The 27949-nt window shown below is 46.5% G+C and overlaps 1 pseudogene; it reads right to left on the bottom strand.

The window, feature by feature from the left end:
• Positions 1-376: 376 nt before the first annotated feature.
• Positions 377-27019, bottom strand: LOC129069259 (cytochrome P450 4A6-like; annotated as a pseudogene).
• Between the last annotated feature and the right edge of the window lie 930 nt (positions 27020-27949).

Below are 27949 nucleotides of genomic sequence, written 5' to 3' on the forward strand. Positions count from 1 at the left end.
TGAATGATGGCTCATAAGATGTCCATGGTCTAATCCCTGTAAGGTGTGACTATGTTCTGTTTTATCTGAGTGGGCTCGTGTAACCACTAATGTCCTTATAAAAGAGAAGGCAGTGTGAAGACAGAAGCAGAGAGACATTTGTAGGTGCTATAATAAGGCAGCTTTAGATGTTGGAAAGACGAAGGCAGGAATTCTCTCCTAGAGCCCTGGAGGCAGCGTGGCCCTGCCAACACGTTGGTTGTGGTCCCGTGAAACCCACTTCAGACTTATGAATCCAGGCCCTGAGAGAAAACTGGTGATGTGTTATGTCACTGAAGCGACAGTAAATTGTTATAGCAACGAAAGGAGACTAATACAGGGAAGACAACCAGGCAGAAAGTGAGAATGACAGGTTAGAGGGGCAGACCGTCAGAGGGCCAGAGGGAGGAGGTCAGGTAGAATGGCAGGTGGGCAGATGGAAAGCAGGAATTGGTAAGACTGACAGAGCACAGCATCACGTTACAGGGTGACAGGATGGCAGGAAGGAGATCCTCAGAGCTTGCTGTTGTCCCAAAATAGATTAGGGGAGCTTCCTGAGCTGCAGGTAGATCCCGTTCTTGGAACTCAACACAATTTTTTGTACTGGGATGGGGTCTCTGAATGGATCCACCGCCAGCTCAAAGCGAAGCAGGGTCAAGGCCACGGCCACCTTCACTCGTTCGTGGCAAAATTCTTCCCAATGCAGTTCCTGGGCCAGGGAGGAGAACAACAACAACAGGAGAAGTGGTCTGAAAGCCTGTTTTGAGCTGGGCAGCCCTTGGCCACTGAGCCCTTGCTAGGAACAGGGCATTCAGTGTGACTCATTCCGAACTCCTTTGTCTCCAGGTCACGCGCATTTCTACCCCTCCAGTCTTGTTTCACATTCTACTTGAACTTTGACAAAGCCTATCTTTCTCCTAGGAGTGATTTCTAACTCCTACTTTTGTACTCAGCAGGCATGAAATCCTGTTAGGGGAAGGTCATTGCCCTAACCCACTGAGTGGTCAGCAGAATCATTGAAAGATTAATTATTGATTTGTTCACTCCTGCCACAATCACTTTCTGATTTCACAATGTGGTGGTCAGGTCAGGGTATGATATGGACTGGGGCGGGCCACACTCCCAGGTCCTCGCCATGGAGGGGGACGACAGTGACCTCGATCCTCATAAAGGAGGAGAGATGGGAATGTGTAAGAAAATCCAAATGGCAACGGGGGAGCCACTGGGGCGACTAAAGGTTAGCGAACTTCAAACAGTTGCACCACCTGCCTCCCAATGAATCGTCCAGACCCCTGCCTCTCCCTCATGCCCTCAGTCAACCACCTTCTGTAGCCTTATTACCCTACGGACAAAATGTCCCTCCTCGACATTCATCATTCTCCGCGCCTGGACTTTTCTCTCTCCCTGACTCCCCTCCCCTCTACACTGTAGCCCCTTCTATGCCCCCATCACAGGTAGGGCATGTCCAAATGCCCCAGCTGGCATCAAAACTCACTACGGGCTGTTGCTTCACTCGGCTCTTACCCGTCCAGCTCTATTTCCTAACTGGGCTCGTGTTGCTGAGTCACAGGGAGAGCCCTCCTTCCACCCCTGCCTGCCACATGCTCAAGGTTAAGGTCCAAGGACATCCTGTTCTCACCCTCTCGCTGCCTGTGCCTTTTCTTCCCCAGATCCCTAAGGTACCATTAGTGTTTTATTCAAGGATACATCACAGTCCGGTGCCCAGGACCGTGCAGGGAATCCGCTCAATGAGTGAAGGAGTGATTTGAAAGACAGCATGAACAAATGGTGTTTGTCTTGAGTAGAGGAATTTGTTTCTTGACTGTGAACACCTGGAGACAGGGACAGTGTCTTTCCCATCTCCTGCCACAAGACTTGGCTCACAGAGACAAGCTGAAGGAATACTATTATACTTGAATGAAGTTAATTGAATTCTAAAAGTACATTAAAATTGAACGAATGAGTCAACAGGAGCTCTGACCTAGGATTTGAGCTGCCTAGTGCTCTCCTGCCCTCTAGTGGCCGGCACATGACTTGCAGCCATGGTCCTTGAGGAAAAGACAGTGCTGGGAGAAACCAAAGCCTAGAGCCAATCATCCTCGGGAAGAACAATGTGTTTAAAGCCTGCTCTGTGAAAATTGGTTCACCATTTGAAGAATTCACAGACTTATGGGTTCAGAAAAAGCTCGTTTCTAGTAACCTTAGTACCAACGTTAAGGATGTTACTATTTCATTGGAGGATCTTTGTAGCCTTTGCAGATTTTCCAACCAGCCCTTCTGGGGTGTACTCGTCCTGGGCAACAGCTATGTCAAGGATGCTCTATATTCCACACACCAGGAACATTTCAAATGCCACGCGCCATATACAAAACAGTGGGTTTCTCTCAGAAGCAGGGATCGTCCTTAGTTTTAGGCCCATTGCTAACGTCGGACTGCGTAGAGGTGGGAGTTCTGTATGGAAATCCCGCTTTACATAAACAATTGTGTCAACTGGAAAAGTAGTCGTGCTTATGTGAATATTAATACGCAGTCAATCTTCTGTTGAGATAGACCGCAAGAACAGAGGTCCACATTGGTGTGAAGCATCTTGGTGTGCACCGTTCACGAAGAGGGTTTCAACAGTCAGGACCGCAAGGAAATCTAAACACATGCAAATACCGCAGATACAGTGAGTGGCAGATCAGTGATGCAGACAAGGCAGTGGCTGGACTGCTCTGTGAGAAGAGAGAAGGAAAATCTCTTCTTATTACTACGGATAACTGAGAAAAGCAATCAGAAATCAATTTTTATGAAAAATTTTAACTTTGAGAATTCGTATTCCAGAAGTGAGGAAAACACCAGAATAACTGAAGTTTCAAAGGACTGACACAGAATTGTGGGTGGCAAATAGGGAAAGGAAGTGTTTGAAGAGTTTCAGACCGATATAAGCCTCGCTGTTTTTGCAGTCTATCCCAACAAGAGGTTGGCTGCATATCAATATTCACGTAAGCATGACAACTTTTCAAGTTGGCAAAATTCTGTACCCGAAGAGGGATTTTTACACCACAGTTCCACTGACTACATAGTCCAACGTTGACAAAAATCATAAAATTAAGGACACTCAACTGCTTGCAAGACAATCTGTGGGTAAAGTGTCTGCGTGCTGGCCTGAATTGCTACCTTTCTTTTGCACATGTAGACAAATGCCTCCTACTCAACACACCAACATACAAGGGCATATGTGCAGGCACCACAGATAAATGTAGGAGGTCACAAACATCAGGGTTGGCAGGTGGGAATATGCCATCCCCAAGTACAGGTGCCTCACCTTGATCCTCCTGAGAAGGGCAGGAAAGCATGGCTGTGTACATCAGAACCCAGTGCAAAACGGGAACCCAGTGCAAAAAGGGTCAAACACCTGCAGAGAGAGTGCCAGGGCCAGGACGGGTAGGGTCAGCCCCTCCTTCCAAGCGGTGGGGACACAGGACTCCCAAGGCTGGAAACAGGAGGAGGTGTTGGTCTGTAGAAATCAGCCCGTTCTCCTTCCCACATCCGTCTTACCTCTGGGTTGGGCCACACCTTTGGGTTGTGGTGAAGACCATAAAAGGAAAGTGTGATGTGGATTCCTGCAGGGCAGGCAGAGGAGAGAAGACTGATCAAACACATTCCAGCAGGGGGCAGGTGCATGTCCAAAAAGCTTGGGAGTCACAGTGAGTGTCACTCTGAGTGGAACGATCCTAATGCAATAGAGGAGGGACCACATGTGCTCACATGAGGAGTAGAAAACTATGTCCCAGGACTGAGATGCAAGAAGGGATGGAAGGCTTACTTTTTGGAGCAACTCAAGTTAAAACTCACATTTATCAGGTGCCCTCCATGAGCCCTAGGGATTATGCATTAACTCATTCAATCCTCACAACAGCCCTCTGAGAAAGGTGCTCATGTTGCCATTGTTCAGATGAGACACCTGAGCTTCAGAGAGGCTGAGCACAGTGCCTATGGTCACACAGCTGGGATGTGGCAGGGTGGGGATTCAGACCAAAGGTGAGCCATGAGGCGGCCTCCAAACATGGCCGGAATCTCAGATCTCGTTGTCAGCTGTTCTCCCCCATCCACCTGAGGCTCCTGAGACACTAGACCATCTGACCCAAGGCACTGGACTTGCTGGTCTTCCTCACTTGCCTAGACCCCAGAGGAAAGAAACCACATCTACCCCTGCGCCTGTCTGATTGTCTGGGCAACCCTCACATCCCAGAGAATTAGACTTTTAGAGTGAAATTCCAGAAGCCACATCCAGACGCCAACATCTCTTTGTGAAGAAGATTCTATGGACTGAGTTTATTATATTAATTGGCATGTGGACAGCTCTTTCCATTTGTCACAAAGGAGTTATGCACACACTACACCAAATACGGAGGGTGTTCGAATAGATGGGACAAAGCAGACAGAACTGCCCCTAGAGTCCTGTAACTTGGTGTAAGAACTGGAACGTGGAGTGTAGAATCATAGAACATCAGTGCCATCCAATAGAATCACTGTTGCATCATAAAATCAAGGATCCTAATTGTGATGGGATTCCAGTCCTGGGAAACGGTAGAAGCTTGGGATTCTATTTATGTGAGATGCCAGAACTGAGATGGACACTGTTTAGGTAAATGTACCGATATGATTTATTCTCTATGACTAGAAAGGGGAACTATTATTTGTTGACTATTTGCTGTGCTCCAACTCTGTGCCAGGAATATCATATTCTTTATCCAAACTACAAAGTAAGTCTCCACTTACTTTGATGATGAAGAAACGAGACCAGAGAAGTTCAGGGTTGCTGTTGGACATGTGGATCTGATGTGCAATCTGTTCTTGCACAGTGCCTAGGTTAGCGAGTGAGGTGAAGTCCAGACCTCTGGGTAAGGAGCGCCCATCAGGGAAAGTGATTGGCTTGCTGAGCTCTCTGCTGACACCTGGAACAGGCGGAGAGAGTCGCAGTGCCTCCTTGATGCACGTGGTGGTGAAAGACATCTGAGCCAGGTGATCCCGGAAATGAATGCGGTCCAACCTGAGGGAAGGCAGACCTGGGCTTCTTGTCTAGCTGAGTGGGCAGGACTCTCCTATCTCTTGAGCACTCACCAGGTGATGGAGTTGCCGTGCCCCCGAGGAGGCCCCGGATCTCCTTTCGGCACCTGTGCTGATGCTCGGGGTGTGCAGCCCGGGCATGGAGGATCCAGGAGATGCCACTGGCTGTCGTGTCATGGTCCCCAAACAGGAATGTGTCCACCTCGGCACGGAGGTCCTTGTCGGGCAAGCTGCTCCCATCTTCCGTCACACTGCGCAGCGGCTCTAGGCGCGCGCCGCCGCCGGGGAGCGCCGAGGGGAGCGCAGTGCGCCCTGAAACCTGAGGGAAGCCGGTTGGGGCCAGCTGAGGTGGGAGCAGGGCTCTGAAACTCGCAGAGCCCGTCCCGGGGTTGTCACGGAGGAGCCGGAATAAACACAATAACGTTGCAAACGCTTCTCTGTTTGCCAGGAGAGCAGACGGGGCACTTCCCTCCCACTAGAGAAGGCTGTGGCACACCCTCTAGTGGGGAAGGCCCCGTCGCCCTTTGTTCCAAGGCTTTTATGGAAAAATTTATCAATGGGCTAGGCGACAGGAATGCATACGTACACTCGTTACATTAGCATGTTAAGGTTCACAGAGAATAGATACACTTAAGAAAACAAGTGACAGGGATTTACTGAATTACCTGGGAATGAGAGGGGACTAGTCTAAACAAAAGAGAATGAAAACAAGGGCAAGTGCCTTAATGATAAAGGGTAGGGGTGTAAATAATGTGAAGGTCTTTCGCAGCATGAGCTGACCAGCGATATGAGGGAGAGAGAGAGCTCGCTCCAAAGAATTTACTTTTAAGCCTGATTACCCTGGCAGCCGCCAGGTCTGATTTAGGGCTGTTTTTCCTGCACTGTTAGCCAGGCGGGAACCACCAAGGGATAAGGAGACTGCTTCTCGGCTGTAATGAGGACTCTGGCCACGGCCAAGCAATGTCGAGAGGTGCGGGGGCCTCTTGGCCCCTTCTCCGTGTCCCCCAATTTCTTACCCGCTGCCCATATCAGCCAATGCCTGTCTTAGGTTGCCCCTCCCCCCGAGGGGTCTTACCCGTCTTTGGCAGAGACCATCACAAGGCAAAGCAGGGGGGCAGGGACTACGCCCCTGCCTCGGGGAACAGGTCAAGTCGCCTCAGAAGCCTGTTTCTCCAAGGCCTCCTGATTATTTGCAGCCTTGAGGCCCTCCAGGCTCTTGTCAGGGTTACAGCTCCTGAAACCAGGCCAGGCGTTTCCCAACAATCTTCCATCTGGCGAAGATAACAAGAAGTAGGAGGGTTTGTTCCATCTCTGCTCCTCTGGGTGAGGCCTCAGGCCCTTCCTCCACACACTCACTCTGGCAAAGAGGGGGATGTCCAGGAAATCCAAGTGCCTCTTTCTTCTGACTTTCTCCAGCTCTCCCTCCTCCTGCAGACGTGCCTTCCTCAGCTCGATCACTCTTTCTGTTCCAGAGCAAAGGACTCCGGGAAGAGCCGAAGGCTCAGGGTACTCAGATACAGCAACCCACAGTGGACCCATCACCCCCAACACTACTCCAGCCTGGGCGCCATGAGTCAGAATGAGTGTGGGAGTGGGTGTGCACATCGGGGGCGAGCTCCAGCACCCTCCGAGCGCAAGTCAGGCCTCCCCTCAGCAGCACACCCATGGACCTGGCTCTGCTGAATGCTGCTTGCAGGGGGGTGCCATCAGCAGTGTGGAGGCGTCGGTCAACCCCTGCACAGGCCCTGGCACCTGAACATCTCGGTTCCCAAGGCTTGCACCAGGGAGGTACCCAGTGCGGGTGTGTCGCAGCTCCCAAAGAGCCAGCAGCAGGGGGCCTGGCTCTTCCTGAGGGCCAGGGCCAGTCCCTTTGAGATGTGCCTAAGGAAGGACAGGAGCAGCCCAGCAGGTGGATCCAACCTGTGTGTTGATGGGCGAGCTGGCAGGCCCAGCGGTACCAGCGGCCCTCAGGGGTCAGCCCGTAGATGATGTTCTTCTGGCAGAAGAAATTGGTGATTTGAGAGAAAGAGAGAATTTTCACATCCCCACTGGCCTGGAGATAGGACTGGGAGTTCCTGAAGGGAGAAGATACAGAAAAGACTAGGGTATTGAGAGGCCTCTGTCCTTGAGGTGGAGAAGGCTCTAAACGGGAGTAGTGGGGACAGGTGACACGAAGGCATCCATCGCTTCTGTCATACATCCCTTGAGACCCTCAGTCCTTCTCAGGTGATATGAGCAACCAGGATTGGCCCTGGGCCAGGGATCAGGCATGTGTGGCTGAGTCAAGGTTTGGTCTGGACTGGAATTGGTCCGTGGTCAGCAACACTCAAAAGGCTCTTGCTTTCTGAGCCGGTGAGCATCCCAGCTGCCTGAACTGCCTTTCCAGTGAGTCCTTATCAGTTGATAGAAACAAAAAGCCTACAGCTGAAGGATCATCACTGACCTGTCCGTCTGGACGCTGCCCCGCTGGCTGAAGGCGCACTTCATGATGGTGTCCAGGGTCATCAAGGGGACGTGTTCAAAGGGCTCCAGGTGGGAGTCCTGGCTGATGAGCTCCTCCCATTTGTCCTGTGGTGGGAGGGGGACACTGAGCCCACTCTACTGCCCCAGAGGGCCTCTGCTGACAAAGCTCAGCTGTACTTCTGTCTCTACAGACACCTGTTTGGAATCCCTCACTTTCTAGAACAGAGGCATTATAGCATATTGAGACTGAAAAGTAAATGATGATAAAGTGAGAATGATATTCTCAGGACCTTTGAGTATATCACTGAACACACTTTCTCATAATATACTGAAATATTTTTGCATTTTTGTAATAAGTTATGAAGGTGAGTACCTTTAAGCAGACCAGAAAAGATTGTTTCTCAGGGGTCAACCTAGGGGTCTTGTCCTGGGTTTAGCTAGACCTGAGGGCCACGTGGTGCACTTTAACACCAGGTAGCAAATATGTGAAGACAAGAGGAACGCAAGTGACCAGCACTAGGGCTCCTAAGGAAGGAATATCAGGGACTTTAATTCTCTTGATTCATCAAATGAGCATAGCTGTTGAGATCAGACCAGGTAACAGGTGATGTGATGGCAGGACCCAGCTCTGTGGGTGAGGATATATTCTCCACTCCCTTCCATGGAGTGGCTCAGGTTTTTTCTCAAGACGTGAGTCCCAGGCCAGAGACCACCTGAATGACACCCTGGGATATCCACCCTGTCACTGAAGCTGCCGCTGCTCAGGCAAGCCAGTGATCATTTCTCTTGCTGTGAAGGGGAAGGGCCAGTGCTCTAGTCTACCGTGCTGAAGACCTGGAGGTGAGAAGTGAGCAGACCCCGTTCCTTCCAGGGCCTTCCTCTCCTTTGGCAATAACCAAAGCCATGTGGATCCAAGCTGGGGCCTATGTGCCTCCTGTCGCGCCCACTTTGGAAAGCTCTGTCACATAGTAAATTCTGATTGGCTGAGTTATTCTGGTTGGCTGTATCTGGTGGATGTCTGAAAGACCCACATGTCCTAGAGCGGGCCATGTGAGTTGTGCAGTGAGGGGCGTGTGCAGGTCAGAGAGGGATGGACAAACCAGCATCACTCGGACAGAGTCAGCCACGAGCCTCACGTAGAGCTTGAGGATGTCAAAGTGGAAGGCTGGGGTCAGCGTCCGCTGGTGCTGGACCCACGTCTGTCCATTCAACAGGAGCAAACCGTACCCTGGATCACAGAAAGGTGTGTAGGGGGGAGGTGAGAAGGATCAGAAGGATGACTTGGCACAATTTGGAAGAACCAAGAGTGTCAGAAGAAGGCACACCATGGGCAAAGGCAGGAAAGGCCAGTATATTTCAGGAACACGAACTTCCCAAAGTGGAAGGTGCATGGGATGTCATTATCACAGCTGTGAGATAAAGGCTGAAATATAGTGGTGGGGGGGCAGGTCATAGAAGAATGTAAATAAATATCACTCTGAAAACATTGGGGAGCACTGAGAAGTGATGGGAATAAGCTGAGTTTCAGGGGCACTCATGCCACAACCCAGAATGGGTGAGGGTTTTAATAGAGAGAAATGAGGCTTGATTCAGAGATGAGCGTGGTGATACGGTGCTGGTTACCTGTTTTCCTCTGTGAGCGAAAGAGATAGCTCTTGGTAAGGCAGGGGAACCCCACAGTCCTGGTTAGATATACTTATCAACCTAGGGCGCCGGGAATCTGTACGAATCATGAGCCTTCGGGTCTGAAAGGTCATAGAGGGCGTACAGGAAACAGAAGGGGACTAAACAAGGCAGGGAGACCCCAGGAGGTTGCTGTGGTCCAGACCATGAGCTGCCATCCCTTCCTGAGATTGTCAGGTGGGAGTTTGTCTCTAGCGGCCTCCACATGCCTCCCATCCCCAAGTCTCTGAGTCTGAATAGTCAGTGTGGGCTTAGGAAGGCAGACTCAGTGTCCCAGTAGCAGAACACCCACAGGACTAGGATGGTCAATCAGCCAGAAATATGGGCTCAATCCACACTGCCGGAGAAAACACTGAAGTCTGTTATCTTTCTGTAGTTTGTGGGAGTTTCACAGCTCCAGTACAGGCAATGATTAAAAGTGTGAAACCTAACACCGGGTGATCAGAAATTGTTTTTCAGATCTGGGAAAATGTACATAACGGATCATCTTGATCTGGTTGAAAGAGAAAGGGAGGGAGGGAGGGAGGAAGGGAGGGAGGGAGGGAGGGAGGGAGGGAGGAAGGAAGGAAGGAAGGAAGGAAGGAAGGAAGGAAGGAAGGAAGGAAGGAAGGAAGGAAACCAAAAACAAAATCAATAAAAAGGACAAAAAAAATTGGCCCAGCAGGCTGCTTAAGCATTCAGTTACACAGATACTGTTGACCTCAAGCTGGCTCGTGGGCTGGGAGGGTGGTTGGTAGAGGGTTCAGGTAATGAAGACAGAACAAAACTCTCCTCTGGAATTTCACAACACAGAGGGAAGAGCTGCTCCGGCCACAGTGCCTGTTCTGCTCTCACCTGATCTTCCTAGGATCACCTTCATGTCTTCAGGGTCATAAACCAGGAACTTGAATTCACTCCCCGAGACCAAGCGAGGACAGGCACATGGGAATTTCCCTGTTTGGAAGCTGTTGTAGCTCCGGGTCATTTTGAAACTGTAAGCAAGGGAAAGATAAGTCAAGAGAACCTCTCTCTTTAGGCCTAGTGCTTTGAGTGGTGGTCAAGGGTAGGGCGACCACGGGGAGATAATTCTGGAGCCATCAGCTCTGATTAGGAACTTGGAGCTGCTTCTGAAGAGCCACGTCGTGATCTGGATTCTTGCCCTTCATCAAGACTTGATCTAAGGTCAGATTCTAGCTTCTGGTTGAGCCCTCACTCAGAACGGCCCTTAGGAGCTACACATAGTACACGTTTGATAAATGTTCCGTTGTGGACTGGATGGTGCACAAGCCTTTTTCTCAGACTTGCGTTAGAGTTATCTGTTGAATTGCGTCCTTTTCAAATCCATAAGTTGCAATATTTAATTCCTAGTACCTCAGAGAGTGGCTTTTTTAAATATAGGGTCTTTAGAGAAGTAAGTTAAAATGAGGTCATTAGAGTGAGCCCTAACCCAAAATAACTGTCTTTACAAAAAGAAGGAAGTGTGGGCAGAAAAACAGTCTCTCACAGAGGGAAGATGACAAGAAGAGGCAGAGAAGATAGCGGTTTACTAGCCAAGGAGAGAGGCCTTGAGCACATGGTTCCTTTACAGTCTTCAAAGGAGCAAACCCTACCACCATCTTGACTTTGGACTTCTAGTCTCCAGAAGTGTGAGGCACTCCATTTCTGTTGTTTTAGCCACCCAGTTTGTCAAGCAGCCCTAACAAAGTGGTACACTTGCGTAACGATCAAGGCACACCTGTGAGTGGGAATGGATTATTACTTTATCCTGTTTCACTGGAGAATGAGAAAAGCTTGAAAGCATATGCCCAGATGAGCTGAATTTACACCCAAGCCTGCTCGCCCCAGCGTTCCCACAGCCACCTGGGTTGCTGGGCCCCGTGTTGGCAAACTTACCTTTAATATGTGCAATCTCTGTGTTCTTGGACCATGGATTGTAAGAATCATACCTTATTTTAAAAGAACAAAGAAGTGTCCGGAGGAACGAATGCACATGTGTAGGAGGGTGCATGAGTGAGTCCTTATTAAACTGCTTGTTACAAGTGACAGATATAATGTTGAGCTAACGTAAGAAAGAGGCAAGTAGCAAAGCAAAGACTGGAGTGTTGCACAGAGCTTAGGGCAGGAGGCAGCCTGGGTATAGAAGGGGCAGAAGCAGGGACTGGAGAGCGGCCAGGACTGAGTCTCCTATTCTCCCTCTCTGTAAGCAAATGCTTTATTCTCTAACCAAAGGCATACTACGGTCTACATGACAATTTTCTAGAAGCTGGAATATGGTCACAGGTAAACAGACAACTGACAGCTGTCCCTGTCCTCATGGAGCTGGGTCCATGCGGAGGGGAAGAGCACTTGTCCCCTTTCCAGTGGGCACCATTCTACCACGCGTCGTGTCTGAGGGGCACGGGAAATCCTATTCCAGAATCTGACTGTAATAAGACCAAGGTGTTCACCTGCTACAATCACCTGTGGTGGGGTTGGATGAGACACTCAAGGCCCCGCTCCTTGTGGGGGAAGAAATCTCAGAGCAGGTGGGCTGTGAAGACACCCCAAAAGGTTTCCACTATAGTGGGTGAGGAAATACACACATGACTAAATACGTAGGTGGACTCACTTATTCATTTACTTGAGAACTATGTATTGAGCACTTCCTTTGTGTCAATTGCCATCCTAGTTGCTGGAGATTCACCAGTGAACACCAAAAGTCCCTGCTATCATGGAGCTTATGTTCGAATGACAGCGTGCGTGGGCATACAGTCCCAACATGACCTGGGACATGTCCTGCCTCAAGTACTTAAGGAGGATACTTCCTGCTCCCAGACCATGTGCATCATTGGGGCGGCCCTTCTCTTTTGATCCAAGGTGGGGACTGACCACTGGGAGCCTCTTACCACCTCAGCTATGCTACCTGGTCCTCTAGGGTCCCCGCCTACTGGCCCAGTAGGGGCCTGGGAGACCCTGTTTCAGCACAGTAACGTGCCTTCTTTCCAACTGCTTGGTACCCAAGCCCGTCAGCTTCCCCAAAATTGTGCCCCTGGGCACTGTCATTAGTTCCTGTCGGGGACCCAGGGGAGCTTAACTTTGTTCTGCCTTTCCATTCTTCTCTCTAGGCCATTAGGGCATCCAGTGGTCAGTCAGCCCTCCAGTCAACCAACTGGGACTGCAATGTGTCCGTGAGCGTGTGCGGCCAGAGCCAATTCTCTTGCAGTGGGGATGGTGCCCATGGTGGCAGGGGTGACAACCCTGTAGGCAAATACCCGGTCCCCACCTGGCCCACACACGTTGGCCACTTCACACAGATAGTGCTGCCCTGGAGTTGTCTTCACCTGGCTAATCCTGGGAACCGCAGCCACAAAGAGAGTGGCTGAATAGGTAACGACGTGGCCACCCAAGCAATCGTCAGATGTGAACTCTGCTGGCATGGCAGGTACACCTGTTTTGGTGGCAGGACATGGAAGGAAAGGCAGAAAGGATGGAATTGTATGGATGCTGGTAAGGAAGCATCTAGAAGTTCTGTTCTATGATCCTGAAGCAGGGAGACTCAGGAACAACCACTGTCCTCAAAGTACTGTGCTGCCGGAATATCCTACACATCCGCCTAAGGAAGGAGGATCTGACAGACTGAGCGCACCAGCACATGGGATGAGGAGCCACCACCTGGGGAGTAAACTGAGTTTTACCCCGGCTGTTCTGTGCTTCTCACACAACAAGGGTTTGTCCTACAGACTTGCTGACCATGAGCATGCTTGGAGATCCCCTGCCCTCCCTGCCCTCCCACTGCCCTGACCTGCTCTCTCGTACCTCCTGCTGGTGCCCGAACAGCCAGTGGCAAGGAGGGGACGGGAACTGCTGGAGGGCTTTGAGCAGCCACTGTCTGCGCAGGTAGAGCTGGGCTGCCCTGAGCAGCAGCAGAACCAGACCGAGCACGGAGGCCAGCTGCAGGAGCCCAGGGATGGTGCCCAGGGCTCCGGTGGCACTCAGCACAGACGCGCTCACGGTTCAGTGGCTTCTGAGTGCCTGACTGTCTCTGACCACATCAGACCGGACCGCAAGTATTGTCCCACCCACCTGTGGGGAGGGTGGAGAGTGAGGGCAGAGCTTAGAGCTTAGCCACCAGGCCTGGTTGGCTGTGCTGGATCCACCTTGGGGAAGAGGAAGAAAAGCTTTTTCAGCTGACAGCGACAATGCTTGTGTACATTTCCACTTTCCACTCTGTTCCCGAACAAATATGTAATGAACATCTACGATGTGCCAGGACAGAGCTAAAGCAAAAAAGTCATGAAACCTGTTGCAGGAAATCCCCAAAAGACTAAATTCAGGATCGATTCAAAAGAACTGACACATAGCCTTAGGAAAATTCATAAGAGCTTTAATAGGAGTAGAAGAAACTTTTACAGACAGGCAAAGCAACTTCTTGCTCCCAGTGATGGCCAGCCAGAAGAAAATCCACCCTCTCCCAGGACAGGATCTCTTTTTTTTATAGGGGGTTAATAGTAAACCCATATGGCGGGTAGTCATGTAGACCACCAGAAAGAACAAAGCATTGTCAAGTCAACAGATAACAACAGGCAGTTATCCACGCTCTGTACATTCATTAACCTCCTTCCTGGAGGCTTGACGTTCATCTCTGGGTGGCATTCTGTGTTTCTAGGTAGTGAGCCAACCTGAGGCTGCAGAGAGTTGAACAGGTCAAACAGGGAGTCTAACGTTTCCCAGAGGCCTTTCCTGCTGGAGTCGTATTGCATCTCTGACTTTCCCCTACAAGTACACTGAGTTCTTGAAATCACAGCCTAGTTCACCAATGTTCAGCCAGTGTGGTTAGTTTATCGTATCCATTTCAGAGATAAAAACTCGTTACAGAGGTAAAGTGGCCAGCGAAGAACAGCCATTGAGAGTTTGACCTGAGGTTAGAATCCTTCTCAGTTTTCTCCAAACTGCTTACATACCTGCCTAGGAAATTTTCCTCAGCACCTCTTGCAGACCACCATTCAGTTGTGACACAAGGTGCATGTGCTGGTGGACAGAGCACGGACCTTGGACTCAGGAGGTTCAGCCCCAGGTCTGGCCCACTGCATATGAAGTCAGCAACTGATACTCTCTAAGCCTCAGTTTCTCCGTTTATAGGTGGGATAATAAACTTTTTAAGGAACAGCATAGGAATGCCCATTCATTCATTCATTCATTCACTCGCTCAGTAGATATTTCTCGAGTGCAGAATCTAGTAGGTAAAGTCAGAAAACACTTAGTACAATAAAATATGATGCGGCCTTTAGTGGACGAACAAATGTTGGGCTGGGTCTACCCAGGGAAAGAGAAAACTAAAGGAAGAGAATGGGGTCTTCACGGATGAATAGGAGTTCAACAGGAGGAGAGGGCCAGAGAGGGGGATGAGCGCTGAAATGTCACGGAGCTCATCTGTACAAGAGAAAGGCATGGGGCAAGTTGACGTCTTTCCCTCACTGTTTTCACAATACTCTCTCCCAGTATCAAACCCAAGGTCCATATTTTGGGTAGTAACACAAAATGTATTTCAGGAAAAATTCCTTGAGCAGGAAGCCTTCCAAGGGGGCCCATTGCCTCCTGGCCTGTTCCTTCACCCATCTACACTCTCACTCCCAACACCCTCCTCCACAGCCCTACCTTGTGACAGGTGACTCCTCACACAACCTGAGCTGTTTTCTTCCCCTCCCGCCTCAGTTCTGGGCCCCTGTCGAAACCCATGGGCCAGAGAATGTAATCTTTTATACCCATTCCTCCCAACCTCCCTCTACTTCTGAGGATAATTTCCATCCCTCTGTCTCCAAACTCGGGGACTCCAGGACCCTGACTCTCCCGTACTTGGCTCAGCACCAGCTTTCACCATCAGCACAAGGGGCAGTAGTGGACTTTACAGTCGGAAAGCCTGGGTTCAAATTCTGGTTGTAACTCTTTCTCCCTCTAAGACCTCCGTTTCTTCTGCACAGTTGGGCTCATAATGCTTGATAATAGCTAACATTTAATGAACACAGTGTGTTCTAGGCACTGAGAAATAAGTTATTTCTCTCTCACAACCATTCTACAAACCTGATTTTAAAAAATTCCAGGGGAATGACCACTGCTCTAGGCATGGAGATGTGAGGAGAGCAGAACCTGTTTCTCCCATGGGCCTGCTTTATCTTGGTAATGACCACAGTAGTGTGGATTCAGGCTGGTGACTGGGTGCCTGTCTCGTCCACTTTTGTGAAACTGTTAAAGAAATACCTGCAAGACAAAAAAAAATTGTTTTGAAAGAAAAGGTTTATTGAGCCATTTGATAGCCAGGGTAATGCTCAGGTCCTGGGGCATGAGTCTAAACCACCAGTAGCAGCATTGGGTAGAGAAGGCGACATGTTTGCTGTTGGAGCTGACAGGCCTTTTTAAAACATCAAGTAGGAGAATGAAAGATGTGAGTAGTTTGGAAAGGATTTGCGTCGGCTACAGATAAAGGCGGCGCAAGACAGTAAAGCAGAAGTAGTTCTGGGGTAGGTGCAGAGATCATAAGAAAGGCATGCTTGTTCCTCTTGATGGTGTGAGCAGCAGGCCAGAAAGTTCATAAGTAAGCAAAGCATACTTGTGACGTTTCCAGAGGTTGGTGGCACCTAGTTCTTCTCCTGAGGTAATTAAGGAAATAGCCAGTTGGAAGTTAAGGCGAAGTTTCCACATACACAGAGGAACACAGGCATTCTTTGTTGGCTTTGTCCTGCAGTTCATTAACCTTTCTTTTCTCATCCTTTCACACTCTGGCCTTCTGCAATTCATTTAGGACATCTCAGAAATTTCTCTTTTTCAGTAGAGACCGTAAGACTTTGAGAATGAAAGGTAAAAAGGGGCATTACAAGAAATTGGAGGGGCCCAAAAAAGGCAGGCAGCCCCTGGGAGGCATGTGTGGTCCAGACCATGAGCCACCTTCCATTCCTGAGATTGTCGGCTGGCAGTTTGTCTCAAACGACCTCCCATCCCCAAGTCTCTCCTTTAATAGTCACTGCGGGCTCAGGAAGGCAGACTCAGTGTCCCAGTAGCAGAACACCCACAGGACTAGGATGGTCAATCAGCCAGAAATATGGGCTCTATCCTCAGTGCCAGGGAAAACTCTCATGTCTGTGCCCTTCCTACAATTAGTGGGCACTTGGTCATCTCATGACCCAGGATAAGCAACAATTAGAGGTGCCAAACTTAAGACAGGATCGACAGGAAATTGTCTTTCAGATTGGGGGAAATTTACTTTAACGGATCATCTCAATCTGGTTAAAAGAAGAAGGAAGGAAGGGAGGGAGGGAGGCAGGAAAGACTGAAAGAAGGAAGGAACGAAGGAAGGAAGGAAAGAAGGAAGGAAGGAAGGAAGGAAGGAAGGAAGGAAGGAAGGAAGGAAGGAAGGAAGGAAGGAAGGAAGGAAGGAAGGAAGGGAGGAAGGAAGGAAGGGAGGAAGGGAGGGAGGGAGGAAGGAAGGAAGGAAGGGAGGAAGGGAGGCAGGAAAGACGGAAGGAAGGAAGGAAGGAAGGAAGGAAGGAAGGAAGGAAGGAAGGAAGGAAGGGAGGGAGGAAGGGAGGGAGGAAAGGAGGGAGGGAGGGAGGAAATGGAGTAGCCAAAGAACCTACACATGACCCATGGACCTGAACAATGGTGTGGGGATTGCCTGAGGGAGAGGGGGGTGCTGGGTGGGGGGGGAGCAAAGTGGGGAAATTTGGGATGACAGCGATAGCATAACCAATAAAATATAATTTTAAAAAAAGAATATACTCAGGAGTGGAATTGCTGGGTCTTTCTTTGTCTCTTCTTATAGCCTTTGTTTTGAAGTTTCTTTTGTCTGGTATAAGTATTGCTATACCAGCTTTTTTTGTTTGTTTGCTTCCATTTTCATGAAATATTTTTCCCAACCCTTTACTTTCAGTCTGCATGTATCTTTTGATCTGAAGTGAGTATCTTGCGGACACCACATGTAAAGGTCTTGTTTTGTTATCCTTTCAGCCACATACGTCTTTTGATTCGAGCATTTAATCTATTTCCATTTCTAGTAATTGTTGATCGATATGTAATTATTGCCGTTTTGTTACTTATATTTTTGGTCTTTTCTCCTTCCCAAGAAAGAACATTTAACATTACTTGTACTACTGATTGGGTGGTGATGAACTCCTTTAGCTTTTTCTTGTCTGGGAAACTCTTTGTCCTTGGATTGCAAATGATAGCATTGCTGTGTTATCTTGGTTGTGCATCCTTGCTTTTCATTACAGTTAATATTTCATGCCATTCCTTTCTGCCTGCAAAGTTTCTGTTGAAAAGCCAGCTCGCAGTCTTGTGGGAGCTCCCTCCTAGGTAAATAACTGCTGATCTCTTGGTGCTTTTAAGATTCTCTTTAATCTTTGGCATTTTAATTGTGATGCATCTTGGTATGGGCCTCTTTTGTTTCATCTTGTTTGGGACTCTCTGCACTTCCTGGACTTGCATGTCTCTTTCCTTCACCAGGTTAGGGAAGATTTCCAGCAGTGTATTTTCAAATAGGTTTTCGTTGCCTTGTTCTCTCTATTCTCTTTCTAGAGTGCCATGATGGGAATGTTGGTAGGCTTGAAGTTTTCCCAGAGACTCCTTAAAGTATGCTCATTTTTGCATTCTTTTTTCTTTTTGTTGTTTGGATTGGGTGTTTTCTGATATGCAATCTTCCAAATCATTGATTTGACCCTCAGCTTTGTCTACTCGACTGTTGATTCCCTTGTTGTATTATATTCTTCATTTGTTAGTGTACTCTTTTCTGAATACACTGTGACTTCTATCTTCCTTTGTATACTTTCTACCTTCACTTTTATATCTCCCCTTTGTTGAAGTTCTCACTAACTTCATCTACTCTTCCTTGAAGTTCACCGGGCATCTTTATAACCAGTGTTTTGAACTCTGCATCTGGTAGATTACTTGTCTCCCTTCTGTTTAGTCTTTTTCTAAATTATTGCTCTGTTCTTTCATGTGGGACTTGTTTCTTTGTCTGCTCATGTTGTGTGCCTCCCTGTGATTGTTTCTATATATTAGATAGAGCTGCTACGTCTTATGGTTTTAGTAGCATGGCTTTATGTAGTAGGTGTTCCATAAGGCCCAGTGGCACAACTTCCTTGCTCACCCAAGCTGAGCACTCCAGGCTCGCCTTTGCGTGGGCTGTGTGCACCTTCTTGTTGATCACTGTTGGCACATCAATGGAAGGAATTTTTGCCCAAACCGATCAGTCGCAAGCACTGGCCATGATCACAGTGGACGATTGATGTGCAAGGCTAGCCCCGCAGAGAAGCACTTGCTTCAGAATGGCTCTGGTGCCCAATGATTCCACCCCTTCAGTGTGTCACTTGTGAAGGTGAAGGTATTCAAGTACGGTGTGAAGTTTTCCGCTGGGTGTGCTGCCTCAGGAGTCTCCCAAAAGTTGTAGGCCAAGGTCAGCCACCGCCTGCGTACTGCCCAGAGCAACCTGGCATGAGCCAAAGACTGATCTGCTGATGGCTGCTACTTGTGCATGCTGGGGGGCAAATATTTGAACAGAGGTCAGCTGCCAATAGGATGATGCCAGGGGCCACATAGCAAAGTGAACTGGGCACGCCAAGGCCAGATTCTACTTGTATGGGGTTTGTAAACCTTTGAGAGATTTTAGGAAAGTCCACAGCTTGAGCCAAGACAGAATGTGTATAGGAAAAAGCCACTGGCGGGCCCTCAAGTTGACAAGGCGGGGTCTCAGGGAATCACCGAGGCGAGGTGCACAGCGTTAGCCAGGTTCATGGGGACTCAGATGTGGCACCTGTCTGCTGGTTCTGTTGGTAGAGGGCTCAGCAAAGAAACAATGGCCTCTGCTAGAACTTCTGTCTGGCGGAAAACTGTTCCTCAGCTCATGCCCTGAAGCCGGGCCATTCAGTTCCGCCCTCTATGTCCCTGAAGTCTTTCGAACTACTGCACCAGCTTTGGAGCTCAGAGCAAGTGAGCCCGAGTAAATGTGTGCATGGGCCCTTTCAGTGGAACTGCCTGGGACTCCAGAGGCCCTCCGTCTCACTCAGCCACAGTCCTCACTGGTTTTCACAGTCCAAAGTTATGGTGGCTTCTCTTCCCAGCACTGAAAACCTGGACTGGGGGCCTGGTGTGGAACTGGGACGACTTGCTCCTCACGGGGACCGCCTCGGCCAAGATATCCCTCCCAACTCTTAACCACCACAGGTGGTTGTGGGGCCAGCTCATTCTGCGTCTCTGCCTCCTGTACCCGTCCGGATGTTGCTTCCTACGCATATCTTGAGTCACAGGACTTCTGCTTAGCTAGAATTTAGACAGTTCTGAGTGATGGTTCTTCTGTACTTTCGTTGTAATTTTGATGTGCTTCTGGAAGGATGCGAGTGCCATTTTATCTACTTGACCATTTTGATTGGAAGCACCCCAGGTAGGGTTGTTTTTTTTTTAAAAAACTGCAAGAGTCTGAAAGTTCACTTGTCCCCAAAGTAAGTCAATTTGTCTGAAACAATAGTAAGTCAAGCCTTTTATTTAATCTTTTTACCTAACTCAACTTCTGCACGTTTGAAAAAGATTTTGACTATGTTTTTTTTCTTTCGCAACACATACAATAATCTCAAGCTTTCAGCTTCATTCTAGGGGGAAAACCACCTCATCATTCTCTCAACAGTGGGCTGTTGTAGCTGGTTCATTCAGAGTTTTTGAAAATGTAGGGATTAAGGCACTTAAGAAAAAGGCTGGAACCATCGCTAATCATTCCCTTAATATACACTCACTAGGTGGGAAATATGGGGTAGACTGTAAGCTGCACGACATGTCTCTAGCTCTTCGCATAGCTGCTTATTGATGGAATATATTTAGTATACATATTATTTCTTTAATGTACATTTGTTTATGGCTGAATGGATGAATGACATACCTCTCATTTCACTTCCCTGACTCTCCCTGGCTGGAGCCATTGTTTCTCGGATAATAACAATATTGGAAAACGTGTGCACTCACTGCTTCAGCACGGAGCTCAGTGTTACATGTTTGTTAGCTCATTTATCTCACAATAACTGATGGTAGTAGGTGCTATTGTCGTTTCCATGTTTTTGTAATTGGGAGAACTGAGCTTTAGAGTTGTTACCGCTTGCTTAAATACCATGTGTCCGGGAGTTATGTCCCGTTCACTAAGGCAGCACGTTTCAGGAAACTGGTCAGAGATTTGCCTTGTAAATTGATCCGAAACAAAGCAGGATAATTTTTGCAAACATTCATCCACATTTCCCTTTTTCCCGCTCCCATTTATTGGCCCAGGGATTTCGTGTCTTGGGAAGATTTAATGCAGAGCAGGGGCAGGGGCAGATAGGCCAGTTCTCCCACTGGCTGAGCATATCCAGACTGATATGCTCCCAACTCATAGCAGATTGTTAGGCAAAATGGTTCTAAACATCATTTTTGTTATGCAGTTGACAGCGAGATTACTTGGCAATGATAGTATTGCCAAAACTAAACTACAGATGCCGACATGCATTTGTTCTTTCAACCCAGTTGTTTCAAGTGGATGAGAATCTATGGTAAAATATGTAAAACTTGCAATAAAAATCAAGTGACTCATCAGAACTATTGCCAATACAATTATTTGACAAAATAAATAAAAATGAAATTGAACAATTAATGCTTCTGCCAATATGCTGAGATTATTACCATAAATACGATCAATATACATGCAAGTTTTGCAAAGCAGGTTCTTCACTAATTCTATTTTGATAATCCCCATTTTTGTTGCTATAGTGGAATGCCTTTAAGTAACAGAACCATGATTAATAGAGCTAGTGCCGTTTACCATGGCAGTTCAAGCAACTGAAAAAAAAAGGAATTGTTGTAATTTGGCTAATGTCAAGTCACAAGGAGGAATAGTTTAAGTTTATTAAAAATTGTAAAGTATGCTTATAAATACAAACTGTATTCTTTATTCTTTGTCAAGTTTTACCTTAAAGTTTTAAGGTTTCATATTTGTTTACATAGGGTTTTGGCTTGTCTGAATGGGTACCATTTTATTAATAAAGTTAGGTGGTATTTATGTTTAAAAAAATAAGCTCTTTTTTTGCCCACTGACAAGTCTGGGTTCTGATGTACAAAAATGTAGGAACCTGGGTATATTTTTCTAATGTTGAATAAGTCCAGAACTCATTCTAGCTGGAGTAGGGAACTCTGCTCTAAGCTTCGGAAGTTTAAGTAATTTAAGGAAATATGTACAGTGGTCATGTGGAAAATTACTTAGAAATAGATGATCAAAATGTGGTGATAGTGAACATTTCAAAATGTACAATTCAGACTGATTTTCTATTTTTTACCAGGGTAAGATGTTACTATTTAGTCAATAATGAATATAGATTAATATTATCAAATTTTGGTATATTTATGACTCACTCGTGTGTCTGAGAAATGAGAAAGACTGGCAGGAGAGGGGACTTGGGATACTGTGGAGGCCCCATGAGATACCCAGGACAGACCTCAGCCAAGTTACTGTGCGTAATTAGGCTTCCATTTGTTTATCTGTAATGGGGATCTGGTAATGCCTACCTGTGAGAATGGAGAGATATATATATGTATGAGTTCAATATTATTTTGATGTTATTGTTACTATTCCAAATTAGAGTGTAAATTAGCAGAGGCTATGCCTAATAGTTATGCTACTTATTGATACTCAGATAAAATTATTTTTTGAATTGCACCCAATTCAAACAAATAAAGTGGTTTAGTGAACGCATTTGTTTAACTTACTGTTGAGACTTTATTTAACATAATGTTATACAAGTTGAGGAATAGAGTACAGAAATAAAATGAATTCACTGTACAGTCAAGCTACTAAATTACTAAAATCAAGTGGGTTAAGGCATGAGGAAATATTTCTACTCTAGCTTTATCTTGCCCAGAGACTTAAAATTTTGAACCCTATACATCTTTATCTGCATCTGTATCTGTATCTACCTGTGTCTCTATCTATATCATCCATATCTCCTATAGAGAACTCCCTGACTTCCCTCTGAAGGACTAAGAAAAGAATGTTCATATCTCCAGACCGCCTGCCATGTATTATCGAGACCATTGGACATCTGAATGATTATCATCTCAGACCATCCAGAGACTAAGAATGCAGAACTGATTCTCCCCAAAAATGTACTTTTTACTATAATAACTCTCAGCTTTATTTCTTCTTTGGAACACTCTGCGTATTGCCTAGTTGCAGTTTTGGTTTGCAAACCTTATGACCCTTGAATTAATCTTCGTCATTTCTTTCTAGTGAAAACCCCCTAATTAATTTATGCTCAATCAACAAAGTGTATCATTGATCAGATGACTTCCATGCACTTTAAAAATTTTTTTAAATATTTATTGATTATGCTATTACAGTTGTCACTGTTTCCCCCTTTTTGCCTCCCTCCACCCAGCATGCCCCTCCTTCCTCAGGCAGTCCCAACATTATTGTCCATGTCAATTGGTCATGCATGTATGTTTTATGGCCACTCTATTTCCTATTCTGTACTTTACATCCCCGCAACTATTCTGTAACTCCCATTTTGTCCTTCTTAATCCCATCACTTTCACCCTTCCATCTGGCAATCATCAAAACGTTTTCTGTATCTATGATTCTGTTTCTATCCTGTTTGTTTATTTTGTTTTGAGATTTATTGTATAATAGATATGTAATTATTGCCATTTTACTGTTCATATACTGGATCATCTTCTTCCTAAAGAAGGCCCTTTAATATTTCATATAATACTGGTTTGGTGATAACGAGCTCCTTCAGCTTTTTCTTGTCAGGAAACTCTTTATCTGTCCTCCTATTCTAAATGACAACTTTGCTGGTTAGAGAAATCTTGGTTGAAGGTCCTTGTTTTTCATCACTTTGAGTATTTCGGGCCAATCCCTTCTAGCCTGCAAAGTTTCTTTTGAGTAATCAGCTGAAAGTCTTACGGGAGTTCCCTCATAGGTAACTAACTGCTTTTCTCTTTCTGCTTTTAGTATTCTCTCTTTGTCTTTAATCTTTGGCATTCAATTATGATGTCTTGGGGTTGCCTCTTTAGGTTCATCTTGTTTGGGACACTGTGCTTCCTAGACTGTATGTTTATTTCCTTCACCAATTGGGGAAGTTCTCCTTCATTATTTTTTCAAATAAGTTTCAATTTCTTGCTCTTCCTCTTCTCTTTCTGGCACCCTTATGGTTTGGATGTTAGATCACTTAAAGTTGTCCCAGAGGTTCCTAAGCCTCTCCTCATTTTTTTTGAATTCTTCTTTCTTCATTCTGTTCTGGTTGAATGACTATTTCTTCCTTGTGCTCCCTATTGTTGATTTAACTCTGGTTTCCTTCCCTTTACTCTTGGTTCCCTTCATATTTTTCTTTATTTCACTTTGAATAGCCATCATTTTTTCCTCCATTTTGTGATCATACTGAACCATTTCTGTGAGCATATGATTACTGGTGTTTTGAACTGTGCATCTGATAAGTTAGCTATCTTCATCACTTCTATTTTTAGAGCTTTGATCTGTTCTTTCATTTGGGTCATATTTCTTTGTCTCAGTGGGCCTGTTACTTTAGAAGGGGTGGAGCCTTAGGTATTCACCAGGGTGGGGCAACCTAGGTTGCTGTGTTGTGATGCTATATGTGGGAGAGGGGCCTGAGTGGAACAATGCCACTAGTTCAGCTGTCAGCTGGCTTTCAGTCACTTCCCCAGCTACCCACAAGCAAATTGGGCCCTTCTGGTGCTGATTCCTAGGTGGGTGGGTTTGTGTATGTTCTAGGACCCTGTGGGTCTCTCCAACAAACTCTCCTATGAGGCTGGGAGTTTCTACCCAGCCACAACACCCACAGGATTTTACAGCCAGTGGTTTTGAGGCTTTCTGCTCCTGCTCCAGAACCCTGGATTTCTCAATCTGTCTCACTCCCAGTTGTCCCTCCCAGTTTAACCACATGCAAATTTGTGGCCTACAGCTACAGCCTCTCCTCCCTGGTCCTTCAGCTGCCTCCTTGCCGTGTGTCGTGTCTGCCCCTGCTGCCCATCTCCGCCCCTCCTACCTGTCTGGATGAACATTTCTCCTTTATCTCTTGGTTACCAGACTGACATACAATTCAATTTTTTGGCAGTTCTGGTTATTTTTTGTTTTTATATTTGTTGTTGTCCTTCTGTTAGTTGTACAAGAGGGTAAAGTGCATCTACCTACATCTCCAACTTGGCCAGAGGTCAATTTCTCAAAGTTCTAAGTGATAGCTCTTCTAAATTTTAGCTAAAACTTTGATGTGGTTGTGCAAAAAGATAAGTCGTGTCTGCTTATGTTGCAATCTTCACAGAAAGACCTGAACATTCATTGTTTTGTCTGATGGTCAATCTAACTTTTCACCCTGAACCAGAAATTAACAATATTTCAGACTCTGTCCTCATCCAACTCAAGACTAAAGCATGGGAAACTAGAAAACTGGGGAGGCCATCAATTATGCCCCCTATCAACTTATCTCTATAATTAAGTGTATGGGTAACCTACTCCCCTAACAAAAGACAATACTCTATAAAACCTGAGGACTTAAAAAGCGGTTGAGCCCCTCCTTGAAAAATATTGAAAGCATGTGCTTCTCAGGCCCTGCCAGTCAGTACCCATGAAATACCCCTATTCTCCCAATACAAAAACCAAATGGAGAATACCAGGGTGTACAGGACCAAACACAGTACATAAGGTTTTAATTCTGTTACATACTGTAGTTCTAACCCTCTACAATAACTCAACTTGAATCCCAGGAGAAGCCAAATATTTTATTCCATTAGATGTAAAGGATATTTTTTTTCTGCAGCCCCCTTCATCCTGACTCCCCATCCTTGTTCGCACTTGAAAGGACTAAGCCTCAATCTAGAAAACCTGCCAATATGCATGGACTGTGCTCCCTCGGGGCCTTAGGGGCAGTCCCCATTTGTTTGGAAATGCTTTAGCCAAGGCTTTAAGAGAACTCCAATTAACCAATGAGACCCTCCTACAATATGTTGAGGACATTAATTTCTACTATTAACAAAGAGTACTCAGGTAAAAATTTCATTCTGGTGTTAAACTTCCACGCAGGTAGAGGATATAGAGTCTCTTCCCAAAAGGCCCAAATAACCTCCCAGCAGGTCCAATACCTTTCGTACTTATGTAATCCAGGAGCCCAGACCCTGTCACCCAAAAGACAATGGGCCATACCGGCTCTCGGAATCCTACAACATAAACGACAGCTTCTAGGATTTTTTGGACCAGCCTGCTTCTGCCGCCTATGGATACCAGGTTTTCGGCTAACTGCTAATCCCCTATATGAGGCTTTGAAGGGAGATGACAAAGGACCTATAGACTGGACTCCTGAATACCACCATGACTTTGAGGAATTAAAAGTCAAGCTCTGCAGTGCGCCCCACCACATTAGAGCTACCAAATCTACAAAAGCCATTTACCCTAAATAGGGCAGAAAACAGCAAAAAGCACTAGGAGTCCTCACCCAGAAATTAGGCCTGAGTCAAAGGCCAGTAACTTACTTTTCAAAACAATTACATCCTATAGCAGCCAACTGGCCACATTGTTTATGAGGTGTAGCAGTCACTTGCAGGAGAGGTCAATTACCCTGGGACAGCCAGGAGAAGTACAAACCCCCCATCAAGTACAAGCTCTGTTAGAAATAAAGGGACATCGATGGCTCACAGGGGGAAGGCTAAGTAAACAGTAGGCTCTCCTCCTTGACCCTCCTGAAATAACCCTGAAGGTTTGTCAAGCTCTCAATCCTGCCACCCTTCTAACAATAAACACAGAAAGCCAGGTCACACACCCATCCATAGAAACTATTAAACAAGGTCAAATCACTTGAGCAACTTATAGCCAGCTGATGAATCACAAGGTTTTATTTTCCCTAACAAAAGACGGTTCGGAGCAAATGGTTTACACAGTCCAGGCCGTCATGGGGCAGACTTGCCTTGGTCCTGGTCACTCTTCACAAATGTTCTTTAAAAATACGACTGACCAAAAATAACCCCTGATCCCTCTATACCCATTCTGATGAAACAGAATATTGAAGGCAACACCTGAAAATCTAATGACTATTCTGTTAAAACCCTCCCTTGAGACCTCCCCTAGCAATCCAGCTGGCCAAAGGAAGTTAAAAAGCCTCAAGGCAAAGAAACCATGTCACGCTTTCATTAAAGCACACCTATGCCTCCTACTTCTGCTGTCTTCCTCTAATTCCTAAGTGACCCCATGAGGCTTGCAACCAGGGGAGCAGTGGGCAGCAGTAGCTCATCCTGGGCTATCCCCCTATACCTGTCTCCAGGGCCGCCTTCCAGTTTTCCCTGACTGTCTCTCTCCGGTTGCACCTTCTACCTTAAGCCCTTCCTTTGTTTCACTGTCCCCAGCTTTAATAAACATACTCTCAAAATCACCTGAACTCATGTTGTGAAATGTTTCCTACCCGAAGACAAGAACCCACATACTGCTAGTGGGCCTGAGGCAGATCTGCTCTGAGCCAGACCCCATACTATATCAGTGACAATGAGGAAAGGAGAATCTTGAAATTCTCAGCCTGGAGAGAAGGGCCTTATAGCAAGTTGCATTTCTTTTTTGCATTAAATTTCATTACTTATAAGATAGAATGAGTCTTAGATAATCTGTACGGATCCTTCCAATGGTAGCATTTATTCATTGCACTGTGTGTGTCTCTGCTTATTTATCTGTCCCTTGCACTGGATTGTGAACCTCCCAAGGAAAGGCTTACCCTTGATCCTTCTTGGCTTCCTGGCACTGCCCAGCACTGGCTGCTCTCCTGGAGGAAGCAGTGAGAGTGGGGACTGGCTCCATGCCTCCTTCCTGAATATTTCCATATTCTTTCCTCCAGGCTGTTAAGGAAGAAAATAATGGAACTACCTATGTGCTCTTGGACATAGAAACCTGCTTTGTATGAAACCTGCTTTGTAAATTTGACTGGTTACTCAATATTTTAACGATTTGTTTGCCAATGCCCTCTGCATCAATTGTATAAACCATTAGATTCTCCTACTCTGTCAAATAATTTAGCTGATGGATGGAGGTAGGCAAGAGGCGGAAAGGTCTAGGGAAGAAAGGACTGAAGCAAGGAGTGGCACAGAATGGAACATTCAAGGGGCCAGTACTTGTCCAGATGAAATCATTACCCCTCAATTCTGTCTTAACCATTAACCTGCCAAATCAAACCTGGTCCAGAGCCTGGGATAGGTGCTGGAGGAGTGGGGACCAGTGACAGGGAGAACAGAAGTGGTTACAGAGATTGGGTTTATTGTTCATGGCCGTGCCTATCTTAGCATAAATAAATGAGTGAATAAATGAATTTTGGACAATGCCTATAAAGAAAGCTGGGAGTAGCGGATGGCAGCCTGGGAAGTCGGATCTGCAAATCCTATGTTACCACCTAATAGCTAATTTATAAAAAACAAAAAACAAACAAAAAACCTCATCACTTTTTAACTACTTCACTACATTTACTATTATCTATGTTCTTGAGATTTTTTTACGTCTCTTGTGTCCAGGGCTAGCTTCATGAGTGTGGAACCTGAGCAGTGACATGGGACCTTGAACTCAGAAGGATATGCGCCTGGTCTATTGCTCTCCTGTCATCATCTTGTTAATAAATTTTTAACAAGGGGTCTCACATTTTCATTTTGCACCGTGATCCAGACATTGTGTTGCGGGCCCTGGTTGGAGCTGTGTGGTGGAACCACTATACGATGGTAAGCTGCTTAGCCTCTCTTCCCA

The sequence above is a fragment of the Pteronotus mesoamericanus genome, unplaced genomic scaffold (genome assembly GCF_021234165.1).
Source record: "Pteronotus mesoamericanus isolate MK-2021 breed Mesoamerican mustached bat unplaced genomic scaffold, CSHL_Meso_final contig_105, whole genome shotgun sequence".
Lineage (NCBI taxonomy): Eukaryota > Metazoa > Chordata > Mammalia > Chiroptera > Mormoopidae > Pteronotus > Pteronotus mesoamericanus.